Here is a 17,431-nt window from a genome sequence, read left to right as displayed (position 1 = left end):
GTTCCACACACACTGACTCTCACTGGGGTACGGGTCCCCCACACACTGACTCTCACTGGGGTACGGGTTCCACACACACTGACTCTCACTGGGGTACAGTTCCACACACACTGACTCTCACTGGGATACAGTCCCACACACACTGACTCTCACTGGGGTACAGTTCCACACACACTGACTCTCACTGGGGTACGGGTCCCACACACACTGACTCTCACTGGGGTACGGGTTCCACACACACTGACTCTCACTGGGATACAGTTCCACACACACTGACTCTCACTGGGGTACAGTTCCGCACACACTGACTCTCTCTGGGATACAGTTCCACACACACTGACTCTCACTGGGGTACGGGTTCCACACACACTGACTGTCACTGGGGTACAGTTCCACACACACTGACTCTCACTGGGGTACGGGTCCCACACACACTGACTCTCACTGGGATACAGTTCCACACACTGACTCTCACTGGGATACAGTTCCACACACACTGACTCTCACTGGGGTACAGTTCCACGCACACTGACTCTTGCTGGGGTACGGGTCCCACACACACTGACTCTCACTGGGGTACGGGTCCCACACACACTGACTCTCACTGGGATACAGTTCCACACACTGACTCTCACTGGGATATAGTTCCACACACACTAACTCTCACTGGGGTACAGTTCCACGCACACTGACTCTCACTGGGGTACGGTTCCACACACACTGACTCTGACTGGAATACAGTTCCACACACACTGACTCTCACTGGGATACAGTTCCACACACACTGACTCTCACTGGGCTACGGGTCCCACACACACTGACTCTCACTGGGGTACGGGTCCCACACACACTGACTCTCACTGGGGTACAGTTCCCACACACTGACTCTCACTGGGGTACGGGTCCCACACACACTAACTCTCACTGGGCTACGGGTTCCACACACACTGACTCTCACTGGGGTACGAGTCCCACACACACTGACTCTCACTGGGCTACGGGTCCCACACACACTGACTCACTGGGGTACGGGTTCCACCCACACTGACTCTCACTGGGATACAGTTCCACACACACTGACTCTCACTGGGATACAGTTCCACACACACTGGCTCTCACTGGGGTACAGTTCCACACACTGACTCTCACTGGGGTACAGTTCCACACACACTGGCTCTCACTGGGATACAGTTCCACACACACTGACTCTCACTGGGGTACAGTTCCACACACACTGACTCTTGCTGGGGTACAGTTCCACACACACTGACTCTCACTGGGGTACGGGTCCGACACACACTGACTCTCACTGGGATCAGTTCCACACACACTGACTCTCACTGGGGTACAGTTCCACACACACTGACTCTCACTGGGATACAGTTCCCCACACACTGACTCTCACTGGGATACAGTTCCACACACACTGACTCTCACTGGGGTACGGGTCCCCCACACACTGACTCTCACTGGGGTACGGGTTCCACACATACTGACTCTCACTGGGGTACAGTTCCACACACACTGACTCTCACTGGGATACAGTCCCACACACACTGACTCTCACTGGGGTACAGTTCCACACACACTGACTCTCACTGGGGTACGGGTCCCACACACACTGACTCTCACTGGGGTACGGGTTCCACACACACTGACTCTCACTGGGATACAGTTCCACACACACTGACTCTCACTGGGGTACAGTTCCGCACACACTGACTCTCTCTGGGATACAGTTCCACACACACTGACTCTCACTGGGGTACGGGTCCCACACACACTGACTTTCACTGGGGTACGGGTCCCACACATTGACTCTCACTGGGGTATGGGTCCCATACACACTGACTCTCACTGTGGTACGGGTCCCACACACACTGACTCTCACTGGGGTACGGGTCCCACACACACTGACTCTCACTGGGGTACGGGTCCCACACACACTGACTCTCACTGGTGTACGGGTCCCACACACTGACTCTCACTGGGGTACAGTTCCACACACACTGACTCTCACTGGGGTACGGGTTCCACACACACTGACTGTCACTGGGGTACAGTTCCACACACACTGACTCTCCCTGGGGTACGGGTCCCACACACACTGACTCTCACTGGGATACAGTTCCACACACTGACTCTCACTGGGATATAGTTCCACACACACTAACTCTCACTGGGGTACAGTTCCACGCACACTGACTCTCACTGGGGTACAGTTCCACACACACTGACTCTCACTGGGGTATGGGTTCCACACACACTGACTCTCACTGGGGTACGGGTTCCACACACACTGACTCTCACTGGGGTACGGGTTCCACACACACTGACTCTCACTGGGGTATGGGTCCCACACACACTGACTCTCACTGGGATACAGTTCCACACACACTGACTCTCACTGGGGTACAGTTCCACACACACTGACTCTCACTGGGGTATGGGTTCCACACACACTGACTCTCACTGGGGTTGGGGTCCCACACACACTGACTCTCACTGGGGTACGGGTCTCACACACACTGACTCTCACTGGGGTACGGGTTCCACACACACTGACTCTCACTGGGGTACGGGTTCCACACACACTGACTCTCACTGGGGTACGAGTCCCACACACACTGACTCTCACTGGGGTACAGTTCCACACACACTGACTCTCACTGGGGTACGGGTCCCACACACACTGACTCTCACTGGGGTACAGTTCCCACACACTGACTCTCACTGGGGTACGGGTCCCACACACACTGACTCTCACTGGGGTACGGGTTCCACACACACTGACTCTCACTGGGGTACGGGTTCCACACACACTGACTCTCACTGGGGTACGAGTCCCACACACACTGACTCTCACTGGGGTACGGGTCCCACACACACTGACTCTCACTGGGGTACGGGTCCCACACACACTGACTCTCACTGCAGTACGGGTTCCACACACACTGACTCTCACTGGGGTACGGGTCCCACACACACTGACTCTCACTGGGGTACGGGTTCCACACACACTGACTCTGACTGGGATACAGTCCCAACCACACTGACTCTCACTGGGGTACAGTTCCCCACACACTGACTCACTGGGATACAGTTCCACACACACTGACTCTCACTGGGGTACAGTCCCACACACACTGACTCTCACTGGGGTACGGGTCCCACACACACTGACTCTCACTGGGGTACAGTTCCCACACACTGACTCTCACTGGGGTACGGGTTCCACACACACTGACTCTCACTGGGGTACGGGTTCCACACACACTGACTCTCACTGGGGTACGAGTCCCACACACACTGACTCTCACTGGGGTACGGGTCCCACACACACTGACTCTCACTGGGGTACGGGTCCCACACACACTGACTCTCACTGCAGTACGGGTTCCACACACACTGACTCTCACTGGGGTACGGGTCCCACACACACTGACTCTCACTGGGGTACGGGTTCCACACACACTGACTCTGACTGGGATACAGTCCCAACCACACTGACTCTCACTGGGGTACAGTTCCCCACACACTGACTCACTGGGATACAGTTCCACACACACTGACTCTCACTGGGGTACAGTCCCACACACACTGACTCTCACTGGGATACAGTCCCACACACACTGACTCTCACTGGGATACAGTTCCACCACACTGACTCTCACTGGGATACAGTTCCGCACATACTGACTCTCACTGGGATACAGTTCCACACACACTGACTCTCACTGGGGTACGGGCCCCACACACACTGACTTTCACTGGGTTACGGGTCCCATACACACTGACTCTCACTGGGGTACGGGTCCCACACACACTGACTCTCACTGGGCTACGGGTCCCACACACTGACTCTCACTGGGCTACGGGTCCCACACACACTGACTCACTGGGATACAGTTCCACACACACTGACTCTCACTGGGATACAGTCCCACACACACTGACTCTCACTGGGATACAGTTCCACACACACTGTCTCTCACTGGGGTACGGGTCCCACACACACTGACTCTCACTGGGGTACGTGTCCCACACACACTGACTCTTGCTGGGGTACGGGTCCGACACACACTGACTCTCACTGGGATACAGTTCCACACACACTGACTCTCACTGGGGTACGGGTCCCACACACACTGACTCTCACTGGGGTACAGTTCCACACACACTGACTCTCACTTGGGTACAGTTCCACACACACTGACTCTCACTGGGGTACAGTTCCACACACACTGACTCTCACTGGGGTACAGTTCCACACACACTGACTCTCACTGGGATACAGTTCCACACACACTGACTCTCACTGGGATACAGTTCCACACACACTGACTCTCACTGGGCTACGGGTCCCACACACACTGACTCACTGGGATACAGTTCCACACACACTGACTCTCACTGGGGTACAGTTCCACACACACTGACTCTCACTGGGATACGGGTCCGACACACACTGACTCTCACTGGGATACAGTTCCACACACACTAACTCTCACTGGGGTACGGGTCCCACACACACTGACTCTCACTGGGGTACGGGTCCCACACACACTGACTCTCACTGGGGTACAGTTCCACACACACTGACTCTCACTGGGGTACAGTTCCACACACACTGACTCTCACTGGGGTACAGTTCCACACACACTGACTCTCACTGGGGTACAGTTCCACACACACTGACTCTCACTGGGATACAGTTCCCCACACACTGACTCTCACTGGGATACAGTTCCACACACACTGACTCTCACTGGGGTACGGGTCCCCCACACACTGACTCTCACTGGGGTACGGGTTCCACACACACTGACTCTCACTGGGGTACAGTTCCACACACACTGACTCTCACTGGGATACAGTTCCACACACACTGACTCTCACTGGGATACAGTTCCACACACACTGACTCTCACTGGGGTACGGGTCCCACACACACTGACTTTCACTGTGGTACGGGTCCCACACATTGACTCTCACTGGGGTATGGGTCCCATACACACTGACTCTCACTGGGGTACGGGTCCCATAAACACTGACTCTCACTGGTGTACGGGTCCCACACACTGACTCTCACTGGGCTACGGGTCCCACACACACTGACTCACTGGGGTACGGGTTCCACACACACTGACTCTCACTGGGGTACAGTTCCACACACACTGACTCTCACTGGGATACAGTTCCACACACACTGACTCTCACTGGGGTACAGTTCCACACACACTGACTCTCACTGGGATACAGTTCCCCACACACTGACTATCTCTGGGATACAGTTCCACACACACTGACTCTCACTGGGATACAGTTCCACACACACTGACTCTCACTGGGATACAGTTCCACACACACTGACTCTCACTGGGGTACAGTTCCACACACACTGACTCTCACTGGGGTACAGTTCCCCACACACTGACTCTCACTGGGATACAGTTCCACACACACTGACTCTCACTGGGATACAGTTCCACACACACTGACTCTCACTGGGATACAGTTCCACACACACTGACTCTCACTGGGGTACGGGTCCCACACACACTGACTCTCACTGGGGTACGGGTCCCACACACACTGACTCTCACTGGGGTACAGTTCCACACACACTGACTCTCACTGGGATACAGTTCCACACACACTGACTCTCACTGAGGTACGGGTCCCACACACTGACTCTCACTGGGGTACGGGTTCCACACACACTGACTCTCACTGGGTTACGGGTTCCACACACACTGACTCTCACTGGGATACAGTTCCACACACACTGACTCTCACTGGGATACAGTTCCACACACACTGACTCTCACTGGGATACAGTTCCACACACACTGACTCTCACTGGGGTACGAGTCCCACACACACTGACTCTCACTGGAGTACGGGTTCCACACACACTGACTCTCACTGGGGTACGGGTCCCACACAATCTGACTCTCACTGGGGTACGGGTTCCACACACACTGACTCTGACTGGGATACAGTCCCAACCACACTGACTCTCACTGGGGTACAGTTCCCCACACACTGACTCACTGGGGTACGGGTTCCACACACACTGATTCTCACTGGGATACAGTTCCACACACACTGACTCACTGGGGTACGGGTTCCACACACACTGACTCTCACTGGGATACAGATCCACATACACTGAATCTCACTGGGATACAGTTCCACGCACAGACTCTCACTGGGGTACGGGTTCCACACACACTGACTCTCACTGGGGTACAGTTCCACACACACTGACTCTCACTGGGGTACAGTTCCCCACACACTGACTCTCACTGGGATACAGTTCCACACACACTGACTCTCACTGGGATACAGTTCCACACACACTGACTCTCACTGGGATACAGTTCCACACACACTGACTCTCACTGGGGTACGGGTCCCACACACACTGACTCTCACTGGGGTACGGGTCCCACACACACTGACTCTCACTGGGGTACAGTTCCACACACACTGACTCTCACTGGGATACAGTTCCACACACACTGACTCTCACTGGGGTACGGGTCCCACACACTGACTCTCACTGGGGTACGGGTTCCACACACACTGACTCTCACTGGGGTACGGGTTCCACACACACTGACTCTCACTGGGATACAGTTCCACACACACTGACTCTCACTGGGATACAGTTCCACACACACTGACTCTCACTGGGATACAGTTCCACACACACTGACTCTCACTGGGGTACGAGTCCCACACACACTGACTCTCACTGGAGTACGGGTTCCACACACACTGACTCTCACTGGGGTACGGGTCCCACACAATCTGACTCTCACTGGGGTACGGGTTCCACACACACTGACTCTGACTGGGATACAGTCCCAACCACACTGACTCTCACTGGGGTACAGTTCCCCACACACTGACTCACTGGGGTACGGGTTCCACACACACTGATTCTCACTGGGATACAGTTCCACACACACTGACTCACTGGGGTACGGGTTCCACACACACTGACTCTCACTGGGATACAGTTCCACATACACTGAATCTCACTGGGATACAGTTCCACGCACAGACTCTCACTGGGGTACGGGTTCCACACACACTGACTCTCACTGGGGTACAGTTCCACACACACTGACGCTCACTGGGATACAGTCCCACACACACTGACTCTCACTGGGATACAGTTCCACACACACTGACTCTCACTGGGATACAGTTCCACACACACTGACTCTCACTGGGGTACAGTTCCACACACACTGACTCTCACTGGGATACAGTTCCACACACACTGACTCTCACTGGGATACAGTTCCACACACATTGACTCTCACTGGGATACAGTTCCACACACACTGACTCTCACTGGGATACAGTCCCACTCACACTGAATCTCACTGGGATACAGTTCCACGCACAGACTCTCACTGGGGTACGGGTCCCACACACACTGACTCTCACTGGGGTACAGTTCCACACACACTGACTCTCACTGGGATACAGTTCCACACACACTGACTCTCACTGGGATACAGTCCCACACACACTGACTCTCACTGGGATACAGTTCCACACACACTGACTCTCACTGGGATACATTCCCCCACACACTGACTCTCACTGGGATACAGTTCCACACACACAGACTCTCACTGGGGTACGGGTCCCACACACACTGACTCTCACTGGGGTACAGTTCCACACACACTGACTCTCACTGGGATACAGTTCCACACACACTGACTCTCACTGGGATACAGTCCCACACACACTGACTCTCACTGGGATACAGTTCCACACACACTGACTCTCACTGGGGTACAGTTCCACACACACTGACTCTCACTGGGGTACAGTTCCACACACACTGACTCTCACTGGGATACAGTTCCACACACACTGACTCTCACTGGGATACAGTTCCACAACACTGACTCTCACTGGGATACAGTTCCACACACACTGACTCTCACTGGGATACAGTTCCACACACAGACTCTCACTGGGGGACAGTTCCACAAACACTGATTCTCACTTGGCTACGGGTTCTGTCATGATTTGCAGTCATGCACATAATGAGACACAGACAGGCAGTGACAGATAGCTAATCAACACAGAGAACAGGACATAACCAATCAGCAGGCAGGACACTCGGGTGTGGATTCCCTCTATAAAACACACGAGGCACTGACACTCTGCCTCTTTCCACTGGTGACATCTACAGTGACAGTCAGGGTGTTAAATATCACATAGCACCTTCTACACGTGGCTAAGAGCTAGTCTGGTCCAGTCAGACAGAGTAATCACACTTAGGTTAGCAGAGAGTCGAACTCACAAAGAACTGTGCTAACTGTTTGGCGGTATCAATAAATCGGATTGAACTAACCTCAAGGTTTGGAGTATCTTTCAGTTAAAGCTGCATCCAGTTGCAGCCCGTGTTATCACAGTGTGCTTAACACAACATGGTACCAGGTGACTTCTATCTCTTTTTAAAAAAAATATATTTAATAAAGTTTTTAACACAGTTTTTCTCCCTTACAAACAATAACCCCCACCCCCCGTAACAAAACAAAAAAACAAAATGAGAAATCGCGCGGAGCAAGATATATACATGGCAAAATAGTATATTTACATAGCTTTGTACACTGGCTCTCTCCCGTACGTGCCAGTTTCCCTGACTCTTCATGTTGTCTCTTGCTCATCCACCCCCCAGGCAGCTCCCCATTCCCCCCCCTCCCTGGACGTTCCCCCCCGCCCCCCCCCCCGCCTCTACCCAGGTTGCTGCTGCAAAATTTCCTGCTCTACATTGAAGCCTCAGACCTCGAGGGTGCGTCTGATGCCAGGAAGATCGCGCTTCTCTCAACTGCGGGGGATCGAGCCATCCAAATTTTCAACTCGCTTTACTTCACCGAAGGCCAGGACAAGACAAAGTTTCAGACCATTCTGGAAAAGTTTGACAGTCATTGTGAAGTGGACACCAATGAAATCTTCGAGTGTTATATTTTCCAGCAACGTCTTCAAGGTAAAGATGAACCTGTCCACTCTTTTGTAACTCATCTCCGTTTACTAGCGCAGTCCTGCAACTATGGTGCCATTGCTGACTCCATGATCAGAGACCAAATCGTTTTTGGAGTGCACTCTGATTCTCTGAGACAGCAGCTTTTTAAGATCATGGGCAAAATTCTCCCCAAACGGCACGATGTCCGCCGACTGGCGCCCAAAACGGTGCCAATCAGACGGGCATCGCGCCGCCCCAAAGGAGCGGAATGCTCCGCATCTTTGGGGGCCGAGCCCCAACATTGAGGGGCTAGGCCGGCGCCGGAGGGATTTCCGCCCCGCCAGCTGGCACGGAAATGACATGTCGGGGCGGCGCATGCGCGGGAGCGTCAGCGGCCGCTGACAGTTTCCCGCGCATGCACAGTGGGGAGAGTCTCTTCCGCCTCCGCCATGGTGGAGACCGTTGCGGAGGCGGAAGGGAAAGAGTGCCCCCACGGCACAGGCTCGCCTGCGATCGCGGGCCAGGCCACCGTGGGGGCTCCCCCCGGGGTCAGATCACCCCGCGCCCCCCCCAGGACCCCGGAGCCCGCCCACGCCGCCTTGTCCCGCCGGTAAATAGGTACTCTAATTTACGCCGGCGGGACAGGCAATTTATCGGCGGGACTTCGGCCCATTCGGGCCGGAGAATCGAGCGGGGGGGGGCCCGCCAACCGGCGCGGCGCGATTCCCGCCCCCGCTGAATATCCGGTACCGGAGACTTCGGCAACTACCGGGGGTGGGATTCACGGCGGCCAACGGCCATTCTCCGACCCGCCGCCCAAAGTATATGACCCTGTCAGTTGCGATTGAAACGTGTACAGTGCATAAGCATGCAAAAAAATCGGTACTCCTGGTTCAAGTCGGCTGAAAACGAAAAACCTGCCTCCCACGAGGCAGGGAGTGTCCAGGCCATCGCCTGGGTGCAGCGCCTCAGTATCGATGAAAGCGGCCGTTTCGCGTGCTCTTCCCAGGGCCCCACGCATGCGCAACACGAACGGGAGAACGAAGCGGCCGGAGCGTAACGACATCGACGTCATGACGTGCCCGAACTGCGGCACCGCCCACTTAAAGAAACACTGCCCTGCAAGAGGCAGGCGATGTTTAAACTGCGGGAAGCCTGGACACGGTGCAGCCTTGTGCAGATCTGCACCACCAGTCAGGGGTCAGCGCTCCCAATTCCAACGCAGGCGCGTTCGAAGTGTCCAACAAGGTTTCCAGGATTCTGATACTCTCAGCACAATGGATCGAGAGGACGACTGCCTGGAGTCCCCCTACTGTGTGGGCATCATTACCACACGTGAACATGTCTCACCGACATCATCACGGTGCCTGCCCATCCTCACTGTGGATTCTGCGGACCAATGGCGAGCGGCGCTGTAAGTAAATCAATGCTCGATCCAGTTCCAGCTGGACACAGGTGCTTCTGCTAATCTCCTTTCACAGGCAGATTTCAACCGCATCAAGAAGCCACCCACGATTCTTCCAGCAGCCTGCCAGCTCCTGGACTATAACGGCAACGCCATCACAGCACTGGGATCCTGCCGTCTGCTCGGCTCCAAGAAAAGCACTCATGCCAGACTGAGGTTTGAAATCATCAAGCCAGACAGGGCCTCCCTGCTCGGTGCCCATGCATGCAAGCATCTCAACCTGGTACAGCGAGTCTACACCATGACTTCCTCCAACGTGGATCTTCAAGCCGGCATTGACGACATCCTCGCTCAGTATCCAGATGTGATCGACGGGATCGGCACTCTGCCATACTGTTACAAGATCCTGCTCCAGCCTGTGGTCCATGCACCACGCCGGGTACCGGCTCGACTGAAGGAGCGCCTGGAGGCATAGTACCAGGATCTTCAAGACCAGGGCATCATCTCCAAAGTGACGGAACTGACTGACTGGGTCAGCTCGATGGTCTGTGTGAAAAAGCCCTCGGGAGAGATGCGTATCTGTATTGATCCCAAGGATGTCAACCAAAATATAATGCGGCAACACTACCCCGAACACGATCCCGAAGCGGGAGGAACTCACCAGTGAGATGGCACACGCCAGGTTCTTTGCGAAGTTAGATGCGTAGCATGGATTCTGGCAAATCCAGCTGGGTGAACATAGAACATTACAGCGCAGTACAGGCCCTTCGGCCCTCGATGTTGCGCCGACCTGTGAAACCACTCTAAAGCTCATCTACACTATTCCCTTATTGTCCATATTTCTATCCAATGACCATTTGAATGCCTTTCGTGTTGGCGAGTCCACTACTGTTGCAGGCAGGCATTCCACGCCCTTACTACTCTCTGAGTAAAGAACCTATCTCTGACATCTGTCCTATATCTATCTCCCCTCAATTTAAAGCTATGTCCCCTCATGCTAGACATCACCATCCAAGGAAAAAGGCTCTCACTGTCCACCTTTTGTAAGGGCCCCGAAGAATCCAGCACGAGTTTTAAGGATACAAAGTAATAACGTTTATTTACAATAACATATATACATAACAGTAGCAGTAACTTCCCTTGCTGCACACTCCTTCCTGCTGGTTCCTGAACTGGCCTGCTTTATTTATACTTGGAGTTTACTAATGGTTTCTCCGCCCCCCTCATTGGGGAAGCTCATACTCCCACAGGATTGTGGGATTGTCATTAGTCCCCAGCCACTGGTAAGCAGGCAGGTTATAACATCCCCTCCCCCCCAAAGTCCAAGGAATCCACCGAAGACCCTGGCGAAGGAGGGCGTCGGACTCGTTTGGCCGCAGGCTGGACACCATTTGCACACGGCGCTGGATCAGGCGACGTGTAATGAGATGGAGACCGGCGCTTCCGTGATGAACGGCGCGGTTGTACATCCACGGCCCGTGGACCCAAGGATTCCCCCTCTGATGCATCCTGTGTCTCCATCTCGGAGTCAGAGTCTGCTGCCTCCGTCATGTCAGCATCTCTATCTCCATTCGGTCCCGTCATGACCTGCGCAGGCTTCGCGTGAGGCACCAGTGGAAGATTGTGAGGACTCCCTTCCCTTGTCTCTGGTCTCTGCAGCTGTTGAAATGAGCTCCGGGGGCGGGGAATCTTTGGAGGGGATGGTCTTCTGGACCGAACGTGGTCTACATGTTTTCGCTGGAGACGACCCTGGGCTTGCACCTGGTAAGATATAGGGCCCGTTTGGTGAAAGATTACGCCAGGAACCCACTGGGCACCACCAGCAAAATTCCGAACGAACACTTGTCACCGGGCGCAAACTGCCGAATCGGACGATGCCGAAAAAATCCCTGTCCCTGTCGTTCTTGTGTGCGGCGTACTTTTGCGCCAATGTCCGGGAAAACCATACTAAGGCGGGTGCGAAGTCTCCGGCCCATTAGGAGTTCTGCGGGAGCTACCCCAGTCACCGCATGGGGGGTGGTCCTGTACGTAAACAAAAAGCGAGCCAGTCTCGTGTCCATTGATCCGGAAGACTGCTTCTTTAGGCCTCTTTTGAATGTCTGCACTGCGCGCTCTGCCAACCCATTTGAAGCCGGGTGGTAAGGGGCAGTGCGGATATGGCGTATGCCGTTCATCTTCATGAACCTCGCAAACTCCTCACTCGTGAATGGAGTGCCGTTATCCGTGACCAGCACCTCGGGGAGGCCATGCGTACTAAACGACAAACGCATCTTTTCAATTGTTGCGCAGGACGTTGTCCCCTGCATCTTATGCACCTCCAGCCATTTAGACTGGGCGTCAATTAGTAGAAGGAACATGGATCCTTGAAAAGGGCCTGCGAAATCTGCATGTAAGCGTGCCCAAGGCCGCCCTGGCCATTCCCAGTGATGTAGGGGCGCGGCCGGCGGAAGCTTCTGATGCTCCTGGCAAATGGAGCAGTTTTGGGCCACCTTCTCAATGTCGGTGTCGAGGTCTGGCCACCAGACATAACTCCGGGCCAACATTTTCATCTTGGTCACGCCCAGATGCCCATTGTGCAAGTCTGATAATATCAGCTCCTGGCCTTTTTCCGGGACAATCACACGCGTCCCCCACAAGAGGATGCCGTCTTCCACGCTGAATTCTGACAGCTTGGAGGAAAATGCCCGCAACTCGCCTGGGAGCTGTCTATGCTGCCCACCATACAGGACTATGTGCCGAACCTTTGACAGGACTGGCTCCGTCTGGGTCCACTCACGGATCTGTGATGCCGTGACAGGCAAGGTGTCCATAAAATTTTGGGTTGCAACCACCTCACCGGTCGTGGGGGTCGACATGGGGCCGGTCGATAAAGGCAATCGGCTCAGTGCGTCGGCATTTGCTATCTGCGTTCCTGGTTTGTGCTCCAGAGAATACTCATATGCAGCAAGCAACAAAGCCCAGCGCTGGATCCGTGCAGAAGCAATGGGCGGTATTGGCTTATCCTCTCTGAAAAGTCCCAGCAGGGGCTTATGATCAGTCACGATAGTGAAATGGCGGCCATACACGTACTGGTGGAAGTGTTTCACCGCAAAAACCACTGCCAGGCCCTCCTTCTCGATCTGCGCGTACTTTTTCTCCGCTGCAGTCAATGTGCGGGAGGCGAAAGCTATCAGTCGCTCGGCCCCGTTCTCCATCTTGTGGGACAGGGCGGCCCCAATACCATACTGGGATGCATCACATGTGACGAGCAAAGGCTTTCCCGGATCATAGTTGGTTAGTAACCCAGACGACGACAATTGCTTTACCCGCCGGAAAGCGGTTTCTTGCGGCTGACCCCAAACCCAGGTGTGATTTTTCTTTAGCAGCAGGTGTAAGGGGACCAGCGTAGTTGCCAGATTGGGGAGGAACTTCCCGTAATAGTTTACGAGGCCGAGAAAAGAACAAAGATGCGAAGTGTCAGTCGGGGTGGGGGCATGTTGAATTGCACGCACCTTCTCTGCGACGGGGTGCAGACCCTCGCAGTCCACCCGATATCCTAGGTAGACTACTTCCTTTGCCTGAAATATGCACTTTGTGCGACGTAAACGGACTCCAGCCTCTGAAAAGCGTCTAAGGACATCCTCCAGATTTTCCAAATGTTCCTGCTCCGACGTCCCTGTCATCAAAACGTCATCTAAGTACACAGCAACACGTGGTAAACCTCTCAAAATGCCCTCCATAACACGTTGAAAAATTGCGCAGGCAGAGGATACTCCAAAGGGCAACCGTGTATATTCATACAGGCCCCGGTGTGTGTTAATCGTTACATATGGTCGGGAGGCAGGGTCCAGCTCCAACTGCAGGTAGGCGTGACTCATATCTAATTTTGTGAACGAGAGTCCACCTGCAAGCTTCGCGTAGAGATCCTCTATGCGAGGCATTGGATATCGGTCGAGTCGGGAAGCCGTATTCACTGTAAGTTTATAGTCGCCACACAAGCGAACTGTGGCATCTGGCTTCATTACAGGTACAATTGGTGCTGCCCAGTCAGCAAAACGGACAGGCCTGATAATACCCAAACTCTCCAAACGAGTGAGCTCCCCTTCTACCTTCTCGAGCAAAGCGTAAGGCACTGGGCGCGCCCGGAAATAGCGCGGCGTGGCTCCTGGTTCAACTTGGATACGGGCTACGGCCCCTTTTATTTTCCCCAAACCAGGCTGGAATACATCTGGGTATCGTCCTAGCACCTCAGTCAACCCTTCAGAAACTGTTTGGAGGATGTGCTGCCATTGCAACCGCAAATGGCGCAACCAGTCCCGACCCAACAGGCTGGGCCCATGGCCACGCACTACGATAAGTGGGAAACGCCCCTCCTAGCATCCATAAACAACAGGGGTCATTGTAGTTCCTGCAATGTCCAGTGGTTCCCCCGTGTAGGTGGCCAACCTGGCCTGTGAGTCAGTTAGTGTAAGGGTCTGTATACCCTGCTTGATGCGGTCGAATGTCCTCTGGGCGATCACGGAGACCGCTGCGCCAGTATCCAACTCCATCTCAAGCGGGTGGCCATTGACCCGTACTGTCACCTTAATGGGGGCCACACGGGGAGCTGCCACACAATGCAGCTGCAGGCAGTCGTCCTCCGTCTCCACGTCCTCAGAAGTAGTCGCCGCAGGTTCATCCACATGGAAGATACGGCCCCTGGGCTGGTCCCAGTTATGGCCCCTGGGCTGGTCCCAGTTTCGGTCGGAACGACGGCGCCTCTGGCGCCCCCAGGACCGCCGTCCGCGATGGGGTCGGCGCCTACAAGTCTGACACGGACATGGCTCCTCATCCATTGGTTCTGGAGAAGGCTCCCTTCGGGGAGGAATGTCCGTCGGCCACTGGCGTCGGTCCGAACGTTGCCTCGCCCAAGGTACCGCAGGAGTGCGGGGGGGACGATTTCGGACGGAAGGGGTTGCGCCCCAAGGCATGCACCTCCGTTCCCTGTAGCTCCTGTACTCCTCGCTCTGCGCTCTCTCGGGACAATACTATTTGTATTGCCTGTTGAAAAGTCAATGTTGGCTCAGCTAACAACTTTCTCTGGGTGGCCGCATTGTTAATACCGCAAACCAAACAGTCGCGTAACATTTCTGACAAGGTCTCGCCATAGTCACAGTATTCCGCAATCCCGCGTAGCCTGGATAGAAAATCGTCAAGGGATTCTCCAGGGGTCCTCTCAGCGGTATTAAACCGGTAACGCTGGACTATCGTGGACGGGGTTGGGTTAAAATGTTGCCCCACTATATTCACAGGTTCATCAAACGTTTTGGTGTCCGGCGCAGCTGGGTACGTAAGGCTCCTAATCACCCCAAACGTATGCGGCCCGCAGGCGGTGAGCAATATGACCACCTGGCGCTCGTTTTCGGTGATATTGTTTGCCCGGAAATAGTAACGCATCCGTTGTGTGTACTGGTTCCAGCTTTCCAGCGCAGCATCAAAAACATCCAAACGTCCGTACAGAGGCATGGTATAATCGAAAACAACTTCCAACCTGTATCCAACAAAAATCCAGGGAGGTGGCTTCAGCAGTGTAGACAGCTATTCACTTTAACCCTCGTCGCCAGTTTTGTGAGGGCCACGAAGAATCCAGCACGAGTCTTAAGGATACAAAGTAATAACATTTATTTACAATAACATATATATATAACAGCAGCAACTTCCCTTGCTGCATACTTCTTCCTGCTGGTTCCTGAACTGGCCAGCTTTATTTATACTTGGAGTTTACTAATGGTTTCTCCGCCCCCCTCATTGGGGAAGCTCATACTCCCACAGGATTGTGGGATTGTCATTAGTCCCCAGCCAATGGTAAGTAGGCAGGTTATAACACCACCCTATCTAATCCTCTGATCATTTTGTATGCCTCAATTAAGTCACCTCTTAACCTTCTCTCTAACGAAAACAGCCTCATGTCCCTCAGCCTTTCCTCATAAGATCCTCCCTCCATACCAGGCAACATTCTGGTAAATCTCCTCTGCACCCTTTCCAATGCTTCCACATCCTTCCTATAATGCGGCGACCAGAATTGCACGCAATACTCCAAATGCGGCCGCACCAGAGTTTTGTACAGCTGCAACATGACCTCATGGCTCCGAAACTCAATCCCTCTACCAATAAAAGCTATTGTGAACAAGCTCCACATTTCCATTGTGCCCATCCCCTGCAGTTTTCCTCTCCATCCGATGCATCCTAAGTCTTGCCTCATCACATCATAATTGCCTTTCCCCCAGATATAACTCTTGCCCTGCGGTATATACCTATCCCTTTCCATCACTAAAGTAAACACAATGGAATTGTGGTCACTATCACCAAAGTGCTCACCTACCTCCAAATCTAACACTTGTCCTGGTTCATTACCCAGTACCAAATCCAAACAGTTGCGGTCCCAGCACTGATCCCACTGGTTACAGATCACCATCCTGAAAAATCATCCCATACCCCCACTCACTGTTTCCTGCCCATTCGCTAGTTTTCTACCGATGCCAATATAGTCCCTCCAACAACACCGCCTGTTATTCACCTTGTTGAACGCCTTCAGGAATTGGAAGAAATTCTGCTGTTGTTATTTCTTCTGTTTTATATTGTGGATTTGTAAATCTCCGAATCCCACAGCAATATGTAACCGCTCCCTGTGGTGTCTTTGCTGCAGATTACTTAGTTATGTATTCAGCAGCAGGTTTGGGGAGATTATATTCCAGGATGTTTATTATAAACACCCAGTTGCTCAGCAAGTTGCTGTTCACTTGTTTTTCTCACTAATTAAAGCAATGTTCACAATACCTTTGACCCTTGTCACTGAGGAATGCGGTTTCAACGCCCCAAAGATCAAGCTGCTGAAATTCCTTTATGTTACTGAATTTGAGATCGTATTACCAGCAAACCGCTGGTAGTTGTGAAACAGGAAGTTTAATCTGATCTACTGGCAATCAATGGCGTCCAGGTTTCCGTGTTTCACTGGCATGTCCCAGGGGTGCGGACGAGGCTGACAAACACTGCCAGCAGATTAG

At 53.6% G+C, this 17,431-nt stretch overlaps 1 long non-coding RNA gene across 1 annotated transcript in view; it reads right to left on the bottom strand.

Moving 5' to 3' along the window:
- LOC140395743 (uncharacterized) overlaps positions 1 to 17,082 on the bottom strand; it is a 49,408-nt gene extending 32,326 nt beyond the window's left edge. The window contains exons 1-2 of the long non-coding RNA XR_011936290.1: positions 16,945 to 17,082; positions 8,393 to 8,491 (exon numbers count right to left, since the gene is read on the bottom strand). This is a non-coding gene — a long non-coding RNA (uncharacterized lncRNA). The remainder of the gene's footprint in view (positions 1 to 8,392; positions 8,492 to 16,944) is intronic.
- Between the last annotated feature and the right edge of the window lie 349 nt (positions 17,083 to 17,431).

This window comes from Scyliorhinus torazame, chromosome 18 (assembly GCF_047496885.1).
Source record: "Scyliorhinus torazame isolate Kashiwa2021f chromosome 18, sScyTor2.1, whole genome shotgun sequence".
Taxonomy (NCBI): domain Eukaryota; kingdom Metazoa; phylum Chordata; class Chondrichthyes; order Carcharhiniformes; family Scyliorhinidae; genus Scyliorhinus; species Scyliorhinus torazame.
Note: the sequence above shows the minus strand (reverse complement) of the source record. Positions and strands in the feature narration are given on the sequence as shown.